The sequence below is a fragment of the Triplophysa rosa genome, linkage group LG11, assembly GCF_024868665.1.
Source record: "Triplophysa rosa linkage group LG11, Trosa_1v2, whole genome shotgun sequence".
In the NCBI taxonomy this organism is placed as follows: domain Eukaryota; kingdom Metazoa; phylum Chordata; class Actinopteri; order Cypriniformes; family Nemacheilidae; genus Triplophysa; species Triplophysa rosa.
Window position 1 is genome coordinate 21031568 of NC_079900.1, and position 21386 is coordinate 21052953.

Genomic DNA, 21386 nt, shown 5'->3' on the forward strand with positions numbered 1-21386 from the left:
AAGTTCAACCTCTAAACCCCATAATAAATAAACTAAATAAATTACTCAATAATAATTCAGTCTGTAAAACTGTTAAACTCCTTATTAAAAATGACTTAAGTTGGAAACACTTTATTTTTCAGATGTATTCTCACGACATGTCAATCATTGGTTGCAGGCAAATTGCACCAACGATTCTTCTGTAATATTCGAGTTGTGTAAATAAAGCATTCATTTGAACACCATCCAATACTATCCAGCCGTCATGATAAACCCCAAGAAGTGCTTGAGGTTATTCTTATTGCTTTGTGTCTTGGTTAATTGAATGACTCTTTTCAGGCTCTCCAAGGCAACTATGACACCAACACCATTGTTAAACATTTAAAGCCGTCCTGCCAAACATGACTGTCCTCAGATGTCCATGTGCAGGCGGGCTGTTGATAAACAGCTGCTCTTTGTTCAGCATGCATGACTGCGTAGTAAGTGGGTCAGAGGGGTTCAAGCACAATCCACCGAATTCAGCAAGAATGAGCGACCGCGTGTTGTTTTCTTAGTATACCTCATACTACATCAGTGAATGAGGTGTCAACGCAAGCAGCTATGTAACAAAATTATGCTGTCATGTCATTTTTAGCCATTCGCAACCAATCTCAGCCAATTCTTCCTGCCTGCGAGAATCATTATGGCTACTTGTATAAGGCGTTTCTATTGTCTGTTCTGTTGGCATCATTGTTCTGTAGATAAGAAACTAGTAATCGGTATTAGTATTGAGTCTTATGAAAGCATATCCTTGTTACATTTCACCTTAAAATCAAGTCATTTTTTTCCACACGAAGGAAATTAAGCCTTTTTTAACAATAGAGTTGAACATTTGTGGTGTTAAAAATTGGTATGTAAATACGCAATACAAAAACTATTCATTTTTGTCCAATAAAACTTTATCCATTGTCTGCCTAGGAAAGACTTGGTAAAAATATTGTAGAAAAAAGCCTCATGGATGGATGCATAGATATTTGTTGTGTTTGTTTTTATCAGGTTGTTTTTTCAGCTGGCAAACTAAGGTATTTAAAGTTCATTGTTTGCCGCATCCAATTCACTAAAATGAATGGTCTCCTTTGTTGAGCCATTGTCGGATTATTTCCTTCCTGTGAATGGTAAAATCATTAAAGTGTTTGTAATGTCCCTGCCTCTCTCTTTGATGTGGACTAAGACTAGAATGAGGCAAAATAATTCAGTGATGAGACACTGTTTAGGGCTCTTTCACGGAAATTGTTTCTTTGATCTACTTGTAGATGTTTTGACTAAACTGTTGCATCAAGTTGTTTTTCAGTCATTATGTGTTTATTATTGCTATGTTGATGGGTACACAAAATCAAAAACATTTCCTCTGCTTTGCAGAAAAGTTATCCGTTTTAGTTTGCTATTACATAATCGCTAATTGAACAAACCTCAGGTCATAAGTATTACTCTTTGGCACACAGTTGTCTCACACCTTACAACATTTGTGCTATACAGACATTGTCATAACTTAAATCTTGTTTTTGGGTAATGTGAACTTTGCACTTGACATGTCAACCAAATGATCCTTGTGACTGGGGAAGGTGAGCAAACATATATGTGACTCTGGACCACAAAACCAGTCATAATGGGATATTTCAGAGGCAAAACAAAATGTCCCCATGTTTTACTCACCCTCAAGGCATCCTGATTGAATATGACTTTCTTCTTGAAGAATAATGTAGTATGCGGTAGAATGGGAGTGAATGGGGGGCAATTTTTTGAAGCTCCAAAAAGTGCATCCATCGATAAAAGAACTGCTTGACACTGCTCCGTGGTCTTAACAAAGGTCTTCTGAAGCGAATCGATGCGTATGTTTAAGGGCAATATCTAGGGCTGCAACTAACGATTATTTTGATAATCTATTAGTTGGACGATTTTTTTTTTCCGATTAATTGGTTTTTGGTTATAATAAGTAAATCAGATATGGGAAAAGTATACACAACTGAACTCATTAGCCTTCTCCCAAAATGTGTGGATGTCTCCATAATTAACACACCTGGTGAGTTGATTCAGGTGTGTCATATTAGAAGCAACTGACAATAGTCTCTCCCAAACGTGGGAGCGAGGGGAGGGTCGGCCAAGGAAATATTTTTTTTGTGCCATGAAAAGTGAGATATTTGTCATTCAAATGTAGTGAAGTACAGTAAAAAGTAAACAGAAAAAGTAATACTTCAGTACAAATACTCAAAAAGTGTACTTAAGTACAGTACTCAAGTAAATGTACTTCGTTACCCACCACTGAACTAAATAAACCACCAAATCAAGGTATTTAGCCTATTATGTACTTTGCAAAGTGCAAACGCCACAAATTGGGTTTTACTAATATAATCTTTAATTTTGTCATTTAAAACACCTCTCCCAACTTTAAAACTGCGCAGCTTGAAGAGATGCATGCAGAACATGTCAGACTTTAAAACTGCGCACCTCGCACTGCACAGAGAGATGCATGCACCGAGAGACACGTCTGACTTTAAAACTGCGCAACTTGTGCAGCACGGAGAGACACCTGTGACTTTAAAACTGTGCATCTCGCGCTGCACGAAGAGACGCATCCACGGAGAACCACGTCTGACATTTAAAACTGCGCAGCTCATGCTGCACGGAGAGACACGGTAATTTTAAAAGGGAAGAAGACGCGCTTGATTTGTAACTGCGCAGCTCGCAAGTGACGTCGCAGACCAACTAATCGATAATGAAATTCGTTGACAACGAATTTCATTATCGATTATTATCAATTTTATCGGTTAGTTGTTGCAGCCCTAGAAATATCCATATTGAAAGCGCTATTAACCAGCAAGGTTTATAGCAATGTAAATCAACAATTATAATTAAAACGCTATTAACCAGCAACGTTTTACAGCAACGTAAATCAACAATTATAATTAAGTACTGGAAGTATCTGTTTTATTTATTTTAAATATTTACACTCCAGTTTGTATTTACATTACAATTTCAATGTCCAAATATTCTATTAAATGTCCTTTGTTCTTTGAAAGGGTGTACTTGCATTATTATATTATCATTACTTGATCAGTGGCATAAAATATTTATAAAATGACAGTAATATCGACTATCGCAATTAGGGGTGGGCGATATAGCCAAAATCTTCTATCGCAATAGAAGCAATTTTATATCACAATAACGATACATATCGATATACTAGTTTATTTAAGGAAAATCAAATAAAAAATTAACATACTCTTTACTGTGAGTTAGTATGTTTAATGTTCTTTACTTACTTGAGTTAGTTACTAATATAAAGTGTCTGAATGTGTTCCAGCACTCAACCGATTCACAAGGACAGGCCAGGCATATTTTTGGTTTAAGCTTATCCATTCTTTTATTAAACCTACGTTTAAGCTTATTATCCATTCTTTTATTCGAGAATTTTATTAAACCTCGATATATATGATTAAAAAGTGGTTTCTTGTTGATATCCGAACATTATTTAATAAATTAAATTCTCTAGCAGAAGTAATATAATAATTTGCGGTGAGGAGCGCAAATCCGATCATGTACATTTGTAAAAGCTCATCATACCTGTATTATGAAACTGCGCGTCACATAGAAATCCAGACTCCAGGGCTCGCGCTGCTAAATTCTCCATGCCGAGCATCCGCAATATATAACATCCATTAGCACTTTTAGTACACAAATGTAACAAATCAGAAAATATGAATATATTCCCCATTGTTTACGTCGGACTTCTTGTAAAGGAATCATCTGTCATCATTGTTTTAAACAAATATGCATGCAGCACATCGCGTTGTTCATCCGGTAAATCTGTGATCCTTCTTGAGTAAAATGAGCTCACATACACATGATTCATATTTGACAAGCACGAGGTAGTTTTATTTCACAGCCTTGTTGTTAATTTGTCACTTTGTGTGCCTATGTCTCACTTTCTATAACCAAACCAGTTCCACACACCTCATCATTTGTTTTGTCACAGGGAAGAGAACTCGCTGCTGCCGCACAATGGCAGCGGCTTCCTCCATTGTTGAAGTGAATGCGCATTATGTGTAGTTGAGTAACGTGCGACGTCATGTGACTTCTACCGCGATAGAGATGATATCAGTTGACAAATTTCTACCGGTTAATCGTGTCTACCGGTATATCGCCCACCCATAATCGCAAATATTGTTGCTATGGCGACAGGCCTAGCGATAGTGAGAGAAGTGGAGGTGTGTTTGTTTATTCATGGCATTTCAGTGATGGATGTTATATACACGGTGGATATAACGCTGGATTTGGAGATCGTTTGAAACTGATAGATGGCGCGGTCCCAGTTCTAAAACATGCCGGACATGAACTGCACGCGGTAAGTCAAACTAAGTCATATGTCTGTGTTTTGTTGGCAATCGGCGTGTACGTGCATAGTGTAAACAACAGGAAGGGATTAATGTGATGATGTATTGTGTGCTCGTGCTGTAGTTCCGTCCCACTGCCTGCCTCCAGCAGCTTGTCTTTTTCCGGAAATAATCATACAGCTGTATCTCTCTTTTATAAATGTGATCAAACGAAATACTCTTCGAAGATATGACGTATGCAATACTACTGTATAGGCACTCAAGATTAATATGAGATTGGCAGAAACTGCATGTGTTATCCGATCTTAAACTGTCTTGCAAAGACTTATCCCACAAACCTTGCAGCATTATATCAGACTGGAGCAAACCTGTGTCCCTCTGACTTAAGAATGTTGCATAGTTGAACATTCTGAAAGCAGCTTGTACAGGCCATGTGAAACAAGACTCTTGTAACAACTAGGGTTGTCACTGTATCATAAACACATCTTGCGATACTATATCTCTATCACGATTCTTCAGTCGACTAGTCGACATTAATGCTCTGGCTCGCGCGACATTTAAAGCTTGATGTCGACTTGTTGCCTGACTGTTCCATGGACCTGTGCGTGGGACGGATGACATTCCCACTTGGTTCAGCGGGATTCTGTCACACTTAGGGCTGTCATGATTATTAAATAATCGTCTCATCGCGATTGTTTGACCTCATCGCGATGGTTTCAGATCATCGCAATTATTGCACATCTCTATAGAAGACACTAGGGGGAGCTGTAGTGCATCTGCATATTGCATATTTTAGTGTATATATTGTAACTAAAGCATTGTAATACTTGTAAAATGTACCGACACAACACAATCACTTAAAAAAAACTAAAGCTTAATATTATTCAAGCTAATCTCAGTGTGAAAACCAGTCTACCAAAATTTCAGAAGTAAATTTTTTTATTGTAGTCTTGCGAGTAAGAAAAACAGACTAGAAGCTTTTCTATGACTGATAGCATTTTAATGGTGGCTTCAATTCACTCCTGATCAATTTACTTAATGTACAAGTATTTGGTGGTTGTATTATTGACAGGTAAAAGCCTAAACCTTAGATGACCCAAATGTTTCCAATGTATTTCCAAGAAAAAACAGTCTTGTATTCAGAACAATATTGTTGTTTCAAAGCTGAATAAAAAATGTATGAGAATTAAATGTCAATCGTCAGCCAAATTTCATACTTGTGACAGCCCTAGTCACACTCCCGGCAATAATATGTGAAGAGTTTTTGTTCCTAAATGAGAACTCAGTTTTTAAAAATGTTCTTGTTTTTTCATGTGTCAAAAAACATGTTTTTTCATGTGTCAAAAAACATGTTTTTTATTAAGTGCTTATGTTTCTGTTGTGTTAGTTAGCTGTATTTTTTTAGCTATTATGGTTTAAATCAAAACAAACCGTGATTTAAAAAAAAAAACAGAGTTATCTCATTTTGGAACCAAACTCTTCATATGTTACCTTGTTATGCTTCCGCTCGCAACATTCACAATGTGTCCTGTTTTCGTCTGCAACATTCACGGTTTGTTCTGATGCCGCAAAAGCTCGCAGGTAAAGCCTTACGTTTCAGTGCGCTAGCTTCTACACGCAGATCTTTTAATATTATTGGCTATTTTTGCACATGAAAGAAACATAATAAATAAAAATGTTTCTCATATTGGCTGCTGTGTCACTGATGTGCTGCGTTTGTAAGTCCGCTGTGATAAAGTGTCTGCTGCATTGGGCTGATAAATATATTGGCGTTGTTATAAAGTCACAAATTCGACACATTTTTCTGTTGTGTTATCTATTAGTGCACATGACCCTTTCAGTTGACTTGTTGTAAATGCAAGGGAAGTTTGGTCTGTACACACGTTTCAGATCTGAAGTAACGTTAGGCCGCTGTAGAGATCCACCTGCTGCTCTCTTACTGCATAGCCCCGCTACCACCGACTATAGTAAACTGTGTATTATACTATAATATACTACAGTATTACCATTTTGTAGTATTTATTAAAGCGACACTTTGTCGTTTTTCAACCTTAAAATAATGTCTCTAAAATTAGTTCAGTGGTAGAACAACTCCTAACCGGACGAATTCTGCTCCTCATAGTGGCTACAACCACGTTTCTGTATTTGCCGGTTCCATCAACTTAGTAAACAAATTTGCATGTATTGCGCTGCCTACGGGAAAACCTGTACAACAACAGTATTTATGACACTGGAAACAGACAACTGCTTATAAACCACATGGCGGAACCGTGAGCAAAAGTTCAATAGTGTTGCTTTAACTTTTTTTGTGTTTTCAGTCCCCCAAAATGGCGTTGTCGTGTAAATGTACAGCCAAAATACATGAAAAGTTTTCTGTTTTTAGTTGAAAACGGTCTCGTCCAAACAGCCTCTAAAGCAGATTCACAGGTGACATCAGTCCTATCAGAAAGAGTATTTAAACCTCATCTCCTTCATTGCTCATGTCAAATGTATTATGTTGTTTGACAGGAATGTCAAGGGACTTGTTTTCTGTCCCTTCAAAATGTTCTTACACATACTCTATAAAACTTACAAATCTATTTGAATGCATTTTTAGAGCCTTTTATTCCCAGAGAAACAGTGAGAGGAATGATTAATTTAGCTCAGTCGTCTTGTGAAAGCATACAGTACTCATTTCACTCTGCAGGCAGGGAGCTGATTGTATGGCGCTTGTTTTAGAAGTGGCGAAGACATTTTTAACACTACAGTTTCTGTTTGCAGCAAAATAAGAAGTGCCGCTTACACCCACCGCTTGTGAAGCACTTGCTAATCCTGGAAAAGTTCTACTCGGGAACAGACCATTACAGTGGCCTTAATAAAGCTTAACTTCAGCCCCTCTCAAGTAATCCATATGACTTGAGTGAAATATTTAAAGTTGTCTCCTAACCAAATGTTATGATCCTTTATGTCATGATTGACATCTTAGAGCATAATCCATTTAAGCAAAAAAAGGGGGTCCTTGTGAATGGCGGTCATTCCAGTTGTGTGTAGCGTTTTGCAAGCACATATTCTGTAGGTCTGGTTATTTTGTCCTTGTCATTGAAAATTCTTTGAGCCTGATATTGAAGAGGAGGGTTTTAAGAAAAGGACTAACATGCTCTCAGCAGTGCTTAAAAGAATACGTGAAAGGAATACTAGCTGACTAAGAGAGACGGTACTCCCTCTGTTTGTGCCACTGACTCGTAGCTGCCAAAGAAAATAAATAAAACCCATCAAGCTGACTTCATTATTGATGGTGGGTTCCAATGTGTTCACAGTTCAAGAAAATGTGGGCTCTTTTTACTTTATTATGGTGTGTTTCTGCTCTTATTATTCGTAACTAGCGTTTGAAGGATGTGTTGTTTTCATTTGCCAATGTTGATTGTCATGGAACGAGGTGGCTGATGGTCTATAATATCTGGTATAGACGTGGTTTGCATTATTTGGTTGAATTAGGTTCTGCTTGACGTTTTGTGTTTCTTATCAAACAGGACTGTATGTTAACTTTTTTGCACGTAGCACCAGTGCTTCAGAGTTTTAAAGTTTTGTAGCACAGGCCAAACAGCTGTAGCACAAGTATACGTCTGTTATCATCTTTAAAAAAAACACAAGTGCAGGTCATCACATAAATAAACAGCAGGGTTTTTCCTGCATAGAGAAATTGGAGGCGGCTGCCTCCGTCAAATGTCGTGCCCCCTCAAGACTCTCGCCAAAATTATGTCGGTGTCTTCACAAGAAATGCTGCGCGCATTTAACAGACTGTCATTTGTGACTGCAGTTGCGGCATTACGCCACAGTGGAGGCACTGTTTCGTTATCAGCACACTGGGGCGCTAAAAAGACTTGCAGAACAAGAGATAGCTGTGTTTGACGGCTGTTTGTTTTGCATCCAAGTACATTTAATTTCTTGAAATTTATTCAATTAACATGACGCACATCATTGTAATGTCTTTAGCTGTGCAGTTGGATCGTTGAATCAGCGTATACTGTACACAGCGAGTTTGCCAGTATGAACGCACATTGCGTTCAGAACTACCCGCATACGAATGACTCATTTGAACAGATTCAATTAAACTATTGAACTTTTCAGTTAATTATTTTATCATTGGTTCAAATTAAGCAGACTTTTATTTTGGCGGGTTGTCGCACAAACGCTTGCGTTTCAGTGTGGTTGACAGTAACTTCACTCAAACTGTGAAATGCTCGTAAAGTAAACCTAGAACAACTCTGTTCATGTGTTCATGTCCTCAAATAGTAAGATACAGACAAACCCACGAGTATCACGCTTGTAACATGTTAAAGTGTGCAGCTCATTCACTCATAGACGCGCAGAACAAGCAGAGGACATATTTAAGTAGTAGAATTCCACTTTCGCGATTCCTTCCATGTTTTCCCATGTCTCGTAGATCATAGGGCTCTGGATCAATGGCTCTGTCTAATGCACCTGCCAAACTGTATCGCACGTGTTTTCGTAGCATGTGCGACATATATATCGCAGTAGTGTTGTCACGGTACCAAAATTTCAGCAGTCTGTACCCAATACCAGTTAAATTCCACGGTTCTCGGTTCCAAAGCAAAAGACCAGTACATGCTAATTGAAACACAATTTTATTAATAAAGCTCATTGTTAATATAAATGTATAAAAAGCAATGCCATTTTAATTGTTACTGAGACTGTTGTGTGCTCCCTGGGGTCTTGCATGCGGATGAACATCTTCCTCAGTCTGCTGCTGTATAAGACAAATAGAATAAACTTCAGTAAGGCAACTGACTGAACAATCATGCATATGCAATATTAAAACAAACCTCAGTTTTTATACTGCATTTACACAAGAATTCAACAGATAGATTTTTCTTTAGTTTAAATTTGGCTTTTTAAACCTAATACGTAATAATAACCTAATAATAAACCTAATATTTTTAAACCTGCACACGGAAGCGTTTTATTTTTACTTTGATAGTAAGCGCTCGGTAGAGAGTGCGATGCAATGATCATTTCACGCGCTCCCGGTTTTGGTTGCGCAAGCGCTTGGTAATGAGCCATTCAAAGACATATCCAATGAGCTTGGAAACCCAATAGCCAATCAGAGGTCTTTCATAATCTGCTCAACAGTGCTCAAAATGATAGAGGGAAACAGGGTTGTCACGATTATTAAATAATCGTCTCATCGCGATTGTTTGACCTCATCGCGATGGTTTCAGATCATCGCAATTATTGCACATCTCTATAGAAGACACTAGGGGGAGCTGAAGTGCATCTGCATATTGCATATTTTAGTGTATATATTGTAACTAAAGCATGTTAATCCTTGTAAAATGTACCGACACAACACAATCACTTTAAAAAAAACTAAAGCATATACCATAAAAATAACCTGCAGTACAATTTAATATTATTTCAGTGTGAAAACCAGTCTACCAAAATCTCATTAACATAGAAGTAAAATTTTATTGTAGTCTTGCAAGTGAGAAAAAAACAGACTAGAAGCTTTGCTATGACTGATAGTATTTTAATGGTGGCTTCAATTCACCCCTGATCAATTTACTTCATTTACAAGTATTTGGCAGTTGTATTATTGACAGGTAAAAGCCTAAACCTTAAGTATGATGACCCAATTTTTTCCGATGCATTTCCAAGAAAAAGAAAATAGTCTTTATATTCAGAACAATATGGTCGTTTCAAAGCTGAATAAAAAATGTATGAGAATTAAATGTCAAATCTCAAAAACAGACAATTAATCGCCATAATCGGCAAAGCCCTAAAACAGACAATTAATCGTCATAATCGCAATGATTTATTAGGCAATTAATCATCAGTCAAATTTTATAATCGTGACAGCCTTAGAAGGAAATGCTAGTATCGTCACATTTAGTACCGACTGGTACCGACGTTTGGTATCGTGACAACGCTAATCTACATTGCTAATACCTGAAGAAACAAATGTGTGTGTTTGGGTTCACTAGGGGAACAGGATGTGTGTGCATCTGTGTGTGTTTAGTGTGTTAAAGACAACAAGCCTGCAGCAGCATATACTGCCTCCGCTTTCCACCCACCGGGGTTCAGAGGCTGTTTGACTCATCTCCATAGTGTTCCATATCTCCAGAGCTTCTCAGCCTGCACTAATGAGACAACAACTATGCTCAGGAAGCAAAACACGTTTGCTTGATTTCCCATTGTTTCACAGATAGACTGCGAACTGGACGGTGCTCTATAGTTGCTGTCATGCCGCTGTAGAGTCCCTGAGTCTCCAGTTGGTTACTGCATTTATTGTTTTGTCTCCTAAAGAAATGCAAAGGGAATGAACTCATGAGAGTACACCCTTCCTAATAAAGTATGCTCTTAACTAGGAGTGTAACGAAATCGAAATGTGTACAAAATAACAAATTTTCTAGAAAATATTTAATGTTTTGGAAATAAATGTAATTATTTTTTTTACGTTTTGTACGAAATATTGCCATACAATCTGTTCTGTATGGATGAGGACACCTGGTCCTTGATATCATATGCTGCTGAATAGTGTATTTCTATCATTAGCAGGTATTGTGTGTTTGCTCCAGTATGAGCTGCTTGGGAATTGTGCAAAGCTCCATCGCTTTTTCAGCTTTATTTATCCAGATGTGTTGTTCCAAATGTCATTCCCCTTGTGTTCATACACGTTTAGTAAAGAGAGAGAGTGTTGCATTCGTGTGCACTGTGAGTGTCTACACTGCATATGTGTGTTTGATTTTGTGTTGTACCATAGCGTGCCAGCTGGTTGTAGTGGAATTAGACGTTAAAGTTGTGAATCAGCGGGGTATTGGCGGGTGCTGAGGGAAATGTTTACCGGATGCAGGCACAAGTCTTTATCAAGCTCTTTAAAAGCTTTCTTCCCACCAAGACGAAATGTTTCTTTCCCATCATCAGACTGGAGTTTGAACTAGGGCTGCTCGATTATGACAAAAATCATAATCACGATTAATTTGGCCAATATTGAGATCCCGATTATTTAACACGATTACTCACTAAGTTTTAAAACAACATAGAAAAATAAAAAAACTTGGCTTTTAAACTGTGAATTCAACTGAAAAATAAATGTAAAGAAATAGCACAGCTGAACCACTGTAAAGGAAGGGGGTGCGCTGTGGATTTATACCACAAGAAAAGAGATGATCCTTGCAAAATGGAATGCGGCACAATAATCGTTTTACGTTGATTATTTTGTTTTTGTAATTGCTGAAGGCCAAAATTGACGATTACAATGATTTTCGATTAATTGCACAGCCCTAGTTTGAACTCATTCTGTTTTTGATTCACAGTCTTGTGATAGTTTGTATAATAAAGCCAGATGTAGATCAGCTTTTTTGCAGTTTTCGATGCCGCATCCTTTTTCTACAACACATCTAAAATGATTTGTAATACAAATTAGGGATGCACGATAAATAATCGGCCATATCGGTATCGGCCAATAAATGGTCATTTTTAATGTTATCGTATCGGCCGATAATAAAAATGTAGGCCGATATATTATAGCCGATAAATCATAAACTTCTTCAGCTGCGCGCTGCTCACAGTTAAAATACAGTACAGTACTATCTTTCTGTCATGATCATTCACTTACTGCTATCAGCAAAACATTGTTGATGTAGGTACAGTATGTATATACAGTATTTATGAATGTGTAAATTATAGGAACAAAAGCATATTGTTTAAATCAGACTGCTGTCTGAATTTTTTCTTTCTTGAGACCTGTTAGACATGTAAGGGATAATGTACAGGCAGCCAATTGTTATCGCAGAAATCATACTGAAGGGGCTTATTTCGCGATAACATTTGGCTGCTTGTACATTATCCTGCTTATTACATGGCTACTTGCCACATGAGAAAAAAACTGGACATGAAATGTGAATTTGAATTATTTTATTAGCTCATTTTTACCGAATGCCGACCTTCTGCGAGGAAAAGCCGTTTACTTTCGAAAGGACTTTCAAACGTCACGAACAGGCAATTGGTTTAATCGTTTGTAAATATAATGTCATATATGTTATTAAAAGATATATTTATACTTAAATTGTCAAAAAAGCCTGTCAAAATGATTCGCTGCATCCGGGTTACCGTGTGTTATTAGTTTTGAGAGGTTGTTATCTGGGAATAACGAACCAACAAATGTCGCGACTGGCCAATCAATTATTCAAATGAGCCGTGTAATAAGTGGCAATTAAGAACATTTTTCTGGGTTGCTCTGGAAGAACAGCTATAATTTGTTTATTAAATAAAAATTATAACAGAAAAGTTTGAAGGTTTAAGAATCTTAGTTGAAGGTTTAAGGAAACTAGTGTAAAGAAGGCTTGGTACATGATTTTCGGGGAGGAAAAATAGAACTAATGGTTACCTTGTTTTCTACAGTCAATGTTTTCAAATAAAAGCAGTTGTACACTTTTTGCCTTTTGCTTCTGTCTTATGGAAATTTATAGTAATATTTAGATACTGTATATCGGCCAATATATCGGTTATCGGCTTCCAATGATAAAGAATTATCGGTTATCGCTATCGGCCAAAATTTACATATCGGTGCATCCCTAATACAAATATTTGCAAAATAAATTTTTATTTAACTCATTGAAAATTTTAAAATCAGATTAAAAAATATTTTTTTCAAGGTCCAGTGTGTCTGGTCCAGTTCAAGGTCCAGTGTTTTGGAGGATCAGACAGAAATATATATTAGTGGTCGACCGATTATCGCCCTGGCCGTTTATTGACGTCGATATTAAGCATTTTTAGGATTATCCACATCGGCCAATTTCAATGCCGATTAAATTTATTTATTTTTGAAATGCGCTATTTGGCTCTAATGCAGCCTCTGTTGTAACACACCACTCTCTGGCCTAGAGCAATGCCTGCCCCACCGCCCATCGTATTTGCTGAAAGTCACGAGTCCAGCCAATCAACGCTGAAGACACTGAATGGATTGCACTCTCGCACTGAAAGCATTTGCTAGCGCTCGAGCTGCTTCAGTTATTGCGCATCAGTTGACGGAATAAGCATTTGCACATTATTTTAAGTCATGCCAATTGACAAATACAAACCATTTTAAAGCATCAAGTACTCGATTGCTCTCAAAAGACGATCTTCAGTCTATGCACTGAGGCAATGCACACGGGACACAGCCACCACTCAAACTGCTCGCAACAACTGTCAAATTGAGTTATTAGGTTATCAGATACACGCGTTATAATGCCTGTCTTGGCGAGTATGCACGTAAGCACAGTTGGTTTTCTTCAGTGAGTAAATATGAACAGCATCTGTAATAAGTGTTATTCCTTTACGCTTAACGCGCCGCCACGTCTTTTTTGTTTCTTATTACTGCAGAGAAAGACTGTAATTTTGGTCATACAAATAAGACTAATACATGATTCAAAACTGTGATTGGTCTACTTTTATTTGTGTGCACTCTACATTAGGGCTGTGTATCGCCAACAACTTCACGATACGATACGCATCTCGATACAAGGCCCCGATACGGGTGAATTGTTTATTACATTTCTCATATGAAAGATTTAGAGCAAAATATACTTGCAGAAAATTGCCATCATAACTACTTCTCAGTTAATCTGACAAATCCATGCATAAAGTAGTTTTGAGAATGAGTATAAAATTGTAAAAGATCAAGTCTTTACAGACCCTTGTTTCTAAAACAGGGTTTCTAGGCTACATCATATGTATGCAGGTGTTTTACAAATAGACAATATGTATAACAAATAAATATGAATATATGCATAAACGTGCAGTCAGTGTAAATCGATTTAATTAAAAAAGAAATGTTGAATTGAAATAGATGAAGGATTTCTAGATGTATTATAAATGTGAAAGGTGCTGTACGATTTAAGCAGGTCTTTGCTCTTCAATTTCTATTACACGCACATGTACTGTGGCTCTTTCACGTCTTTTTCAAACCCGTTACTGTATTATGAGCGAGCAGCGCGTCACTACATCTCTCCAGTGGAGGGAGTTTCATTGATTTTAATCATGTGCAATAGTTTTATAGTGGATAAGGCAAAAGCATTGCTGCGTCATGTTTGTTGAATTAGCGCCTACATGACACAAACTTTAAACTTTGCCTTAAACGCAACCGTTTACGTGATTGATACGAGAACGCACTTTCATGTATACTGCGCTCACGGATGCAGAGAGAAGGTAAGAGAGCGCGCTCTTAACCTTTCACTTTATGATGGTGAAACGTTGCAGTTAATCCGCGGGTCACATGCATTTAGAATCGTTAGGGGTGATCCATACGGATTGGAACACAGATAAACTCCGATCAGATCCTTTACACCATTAATAATTGTTAAACAATATTTTTGCATTATAATTGGCTAATTTCAAAAGTGCTGCAGAATCGATACGTAGGAAGGTGTATCGATGCGCGCATCGTCAGGAGCTCATGACGATGTATCGCCATATCGATATTTTGAAGACAGCCCTACTCTACATATAGCTACAAAATGTTTTGGTTTTGTTAAAATAATTAAAATATACAGGCTGTGCTTTCAGCCGTCTGTCTCCACATGCATATTTCTAAAACGCGTCATTAAAACAGACTAAAACTCCGCGAATACTCATCATAGAACCGTAAAGCATATTTCTAAAGAAAGCTTGAAGTGTCTACTTTTAAATGATCCAATTAATATTAATATTATCTGATTATGTACTACTGTATGTATGTATGAAAGTAAAGACAGGTACAGTTTCTCCCACATAAGCTCATTATGTGATCACATCCTTGGGCAGAGCACTCTATTTCACATGATCTGCGCAAGCCCCCAAACAATAGCACAACAAAACAGGAAGATTCTTCGTCAAATATGTTGATTTTACTGCGCGTTTGGGCGATGTCACGTTGCACATGTGCGGCGGATCTTCAGACAGTCCTAAGAATTAAAGACATTTGTCCTAAGAAAAGGAGGAAAGGTTTAGATTCCGTTTAAAAAAATCACCAGTCCGAAGATAAACAGTTTCATTGTAAAGAGCGACTACATCAAGTGGAGCGCATTCTTTCTGACACATATTGTTTCTTTCTGTCCTTACTGCTTACCATGGTGTTACTATAGTAAACGTGTAGTAACTACACTGCGTTCCAAATTATTATGCAAATGATATCTTTCTCTGGTTTTCCTAATTTGTCGATGCAAATGACAGTCAGTATAATTTTCAAGTAATCAACAGTTAGGGTACATTTGGAATTTTATTGAACAAACCTCCCACTGACAACAGTATTTATTTAAAAAATGAAAAACTCAAAATGCACTGTTCCAAATTATTATGCACAACAGAGTTTGAAAACATTTCATAGGTTGTAAAAAACTGAAAATGGTCATTTGTTGAATTTGCAGCATTAGGAGGTCATATTTACTGAAATCAAAAGCTATTTCAATCAAAAACATCCTAACAGGGCAAGTTACATGTTAACATAGGACCCCTTCTTTGATATCACCTTCACAATTCTTGCATCCATTGAACTTGTGAGTTTTTGGATAGTTTCTGATTGAATTTCTTTGCAGGATGTCAGAATAGCCTCCCAGAGCTGCTGTTTTGATGCTAACTGCCTCCCACCATCATAGATCTTTCGCTTGAGGATGCTCCAAAGGTTCTCAATAGGGTTGAGGTCAGGGGAGGATGGTGGCCACACCATGAGTTTCTCTCCTTTTATGCCCATAGCAGCCAATGACACAGAGGTATTCTTTGCAGCATGAGATGGTGCATTGTCATGCATGAAGATGATTTTGCTACGGAAGGCATGGTTCTTCTTTTTGTACCATGGAAGAAAGTGCTCAGTCAGAAACTCTACATACCTTGCAGAGTTCATTTTCACACCTTCAGGGACCCTAAAGGGGCCCACCAGCTGTCTCCCCATGATTCCAGCCCAAAACATGACTCCGCCACCTCCTTGCTGACGTCGCAGCCTTGTTGGGACATGGTGGCCATCCACCAACCATCCACTACTCCATCCATCTGGACCATCCAGGGTTGCACGGCACTCATCAGTAAACAAGACTGTTTGAAAATTAGTCTTCATGTATGTGTGGGCCCACTGCAACCGTTTCTGCTTGTGAGCATTGGTTAGGGGTGGCCGAATAGTAGGTTTATGCACAACTGCAAGCATCTGGAGGATCCTACACCTTGAGGTTTTCGGGACTCCCGAGGCACCAGCAGCTTCAAATACCTGTTTGCTGCTTTGCAATGGCATTTTTGCAGCTGCTCTCTTAATCCGATGAATTTGTCTGGAAGAAACCTTCCTCATTCTGCCTTTATCTGCACGAACCCTTCTGTGCTCTGAATCAGCCACAAATTCTTCACAGTACGATGATCTCGCTTAAGTTTTCGTGAAATATCTAATGTTTTCATACCTTGTCCAAGACATTGCACTATTTGACGCTTTTCGGCAGCAGACAGATCCTTTTTCTTTCCCATATTGCTTGAAACCTGTGGCCTGCTTAATAATGTGGAACGTCCTTCTTAAGTAGTTTTCCTTTAATTGGGCTCACCTGGCAAACTACTTATCACAGGTGTCTGAGATTGATTTCAGTGATCCAAAGAGCACTGAGACACAATACCATCCATAAGTTTAATTGAACAATATAAAATTAAATGTTTACGACACTTAAATCCAATTTGCATAATAATTTGGAACGCAGTGTATAACAGATATAGTATTTATAATATTGATAATTTTCTATAAAAACATACAAATATACTTATATAAAGTACTATTAAAGGTTATAGGTCACTTGTGTGACACTTGTGTGACAAAACTAACATGAACAAAATAAAATATATTTTATATAATATATTAATTTATACAATAGGCCTATATTATATATATATATACCAAGTTATTATAATATTATATATATTATACTATATATTACTAATAGGGATGTACACGGTATTGTAAATATCGAAGTATCGAGATAGCAAATCTTGTCGATATTATCGTGGTCGCATGACGATAGATCTTCCAGGCAAAGTGTAGTTTTTTCAGCCGAATGGAGCGAGTTGAGGGTAGCGGGAACTACAATTCCCATCAACCCATGCTGCCCATCATCCTCTGCGCTCTGCTGCCGCCCGCTACAGATCAAGTTGAGCAAAATGGCGGATGCCGCTAGTGGCATAGAAACGGATTTACAAATTGTTGAAGCTAAAGCGAATTATAAATCGGATGTGTGGAAGCATTTCGGTTTTCCCGTGACAAGAAACGAGAAAGGAGAAAAGGTGACGGACAGACAAAAAACAATATGCAGACACTGCCAGACTGGGTGAAGTACAATTCGGGGAATACGACTAATATGAAGAGCCATTTGTTACATCATCACCCCGAAAAGTTTCATGAAGATACGAGGAGCAAAACAAATATAATAGTATAGCAGTGAGTGAAGCAGTGAATGAGGTGAGTGAAGCAGTGAATATATATATATAGCAGTGAGTGAAGCAGTGAATGAGGTGAGTACCTGACTGTGAGTTGTTAAAAGTTGACAAACAACTCAAACTTTTTTCATGTAAATGTGTTCATGTTTCATGTTCTCAAAATTTTTATGTTATTAATTTTTATGTTATTATGTTAGTTCCTGTTTCTTACTGACTTTACTGTTCTTTGAACTTTAAAATTACCTAATCTAAAAATAATAAATGTGATCTTTGTTCAGTCATTGTTTAATAAACACTTATGCCACATTTTTCCAAGTCTTCATTTGTTTTGTTTTTTTCCTGCACAAAATTCAATAAATATCGTATCGTAGTATTCATATCGAGGTACTATCGTATCGTGAAATGTTGATACCGTTACATCCCTAATATATATATATATATATATATAATATTTACAGAAATCCAATATAATATACATAACTATTACAGGGCTCCAGACTAACTTTTTTTACTAGGAGCATTGTATAGCCCCTGGCTGAAATTTTTAGGAGCGCAAGCAAAAAAATTAGGGGCGCACCTTAAATCAGCCTGCAATGCAATTATTCAATTAGATATTTTCCCCAAACTATCTGTATTACTGATACTGACAAATAAATTACTTGATGACCGCAGATTTGGTTCTGTTTATTTAAAAAGAGGCAGAGTCTACAGAGAAGCTTTATTATTGATTGGTGCTAAATAGAGAGACTGTAATCTGAATTCATTTGAACCAACAGAAATTGTGTTTGCCAAAAAGTATATACTTAATTGTTAAAGCAAAATGAAAGGTCTCATGTTGTTACGTTCTTACGATGATTTTATTGTGTATTAAGGACATTGTTCGTTCTTGCTGTGAACGGATTTGAAATGATCCAGCGCTCTCAAGTAATCCACAGATAAATTACGTTTCCTGAACTCCTCCGCGGTTAGTTTAGTTTTAAGCGTCTCGTATATCAAATCGTTCGTCCTCGGGCTCAAGAAATCCGTCACAGCAAACAGTGACTCGTATTAATGCGTTGTGTGTGTGTAAACTTGTCAATGATGACCTGGATCGTGCAAAACATCAGTGACGTGAGTGACCCGCGCAGTTTACTATCACACACAGCCTGCACTGGTGGCGGGTTGTGTTTTACTCATCGTTCCACATGAAATAACAACTAGAAGAAATTCCAAATTTGCAGGTCACATGCTCGAGTACTTAATGCTCACGCTGTCTCGAAAACTGGTCGCATCTAGTCGCAGTCTGGAGCCCTGTATTAAGGTTGGGCCGATAGACGATGCCATTGTCCATCGCGCATTGCTGGTAGACACGACGATATTGAGCCAGCATCGTGATTCCAACAAATGTTTCACTTTCGTCACGTGATGCTCGCTGCTCTGTGCTGCAAATCACATTGTAAACAAATACGAACAAAGCTAATGGTCATAAAACCTCACACTGTACAGATCAGACTAGTCTGACTTTATAACTGTGGAGCTCGCTCTGGAGGATGCGCAGTTTGCGCAGACCCGTCTGACATTATAACTGTATAAAGAAGACGCATGTCGTGTTGTATAAAAAGATGCCCTCACTCTTTTATTGAATATAACATCAGAATAAGAATACAGTCTAGCCTCACTTTATAACTGTGAAGCATGCTGTACAGATGACACACGCCTGAATTTATAACTGCCCATCTCGTGCTGTATAAAGAAGATGCGTCTCTGCGCAGCTTGTGCCTAGACACGCCTCATTACTTTATAATGCTGCATGTTTCACTGTAGCCATCGTCCGATGCCAATTTGGTAGACATCGCCCAACCCTAATAACTATGTCTTCAGAGGTGTATAAAGACCTTACATAATGAATTGGGATGTAACGATTCACTCAGCTCACGATGCAATGCGATTCACGATTCTGATCTCACGATGTGATTTATTCACGATTTACTCACGATTTATTTTTACAAAATGAGTTGAAACAAATTAGAGAAATGAACAACTTCCCTTGCATTATTTCTTAAATGCTTCACGTTTCTTTGTATAATATACTTTTTTATTTCAAATAACAAAACTAAACTGCAATTTTAAAACAAATTAATAATAGAAAAAGTATCTTTAATATAAGCAAACTAATACTGTCTGTGCTTTTCTTGGATTTTTTTGCATTTAAGAAATATCAGCATGTCCACGTTTCGGTTTGCAGTGAACATGGCGGCCCCTGCTGTTCAAAAAATGTATTGCGATTCAGTTCACACTTCAACCGATTTGAATCGTCACACATTATAATCGATTTTCAACCGGCTCACGGTGAATCGTTACATCCCTAATAATGAAGCATTATGCTTTTATTACCTCAAAATTAGCTGTTTCTATTTACATACACCGCGGGTCCCCTTACATTGAATTCACCATTTCTACAGTAACCCTAAACGGACATATTGTCTACAGAGCACGTTTCATTAATACGTAAATCTGTGTCAGCCACCATAGTGCTTTGAAAGGGAGGGGGTGGAGTGAGCCGTTTGTTGCGGTTTACAACCTCACCACTAGATGATGCTGAATTCACACACTGGACCTTTAAATGAACAGTTTGCTGTAATGTTCGACACATTACGATCTCAACTGCATTGTAATGTGAAAGGTCTAACGTCACATTGCAAATGCAGCTCTCATGGACACATTCACACACTCTGCTGCCAGCAAAAAACAGTTTCTCTTCAACTGGCTTCCCATTTATTCTCTACTCTTCTTGTTTTATTTGCTTCTTTACATAAGGTGAACACAAGTGAAACGAAGCGTGAAGTGAAGAAGTGTTTATTTTTTTTCCATATGTTTGTTCCATGTATTTAGCTCTTGTGAAATGCTTGCTGTTAGAGAACTTCTAGTTTGCAATAGGCTTTGTTCCTTAACCTTTTTTACATGTTCCAGTTGCTTCATTACCAGATGCTTTTCTGTCTCTGCAGCTGGAAAGGGTGGCATATGTTTGGCCTCACCATTGTTTAGACCATTTTACATCATCTTCAGCTATGTTTTTAGGGAATTGACACCATAGTAAGCGCATCAAAGGCCAGTCCTCCTTTTTTAAGGCTTTCTGTCCAACTGGAATCCAAATTGAAATCCAAAATGGATAAAACACAAAACTAAACCCATTTATAATCAGTAAAGGCAATATCAACTTCACTTTTTGGTGTTATTACAACCTTAATGACATGCAATATATATATATACTTGTTTCAAGGTGCTATATAGTTAGGAAAGGCGTGAGTTGTTATTATTCTCACTGTATGTGGTTTAAAGGACAGGATTTCCTTGGTTCTTTCATGTCCAGGATGTTTTTTGATGGATTCCCTGCTGTTTTTCAGGGCGTAATGTGAATACACCCTCAGTTCATCACTTTGCTTCAGAGATGCATTTGAAAACCTCTTACTGACCTCTTCTTTAGACCTGCACTTGCCCTTAACAGACAGCACGGCACCAGGCTCAATGCCAACAGCCACTTTACACCACCACATACATTATTGTAGCGCTCTTGGTTCTCTCTCTCTCTCTCTCTCTCTCTCTCTCTCTCTCTCTCTCTCTCTCTCTCTCTCTCTCTCTCTC

The 21386-nt window shown here is 37.7% G+C and overlaps 1 protein-coding gene across 1 annotated transcript in view; it reads left to right on the forward strand.

Annotated features, from left to right (window-relative positions):
* mosmoa (modulator of smoothened a) overlaps positions 1-21386 on the forward strand; it is a 40718-nt gene that overhangs the window by 1573 nt on the left and 17759 nt on the right. The gene's annotated exons all lie outside the window — the stretch shown is intronic.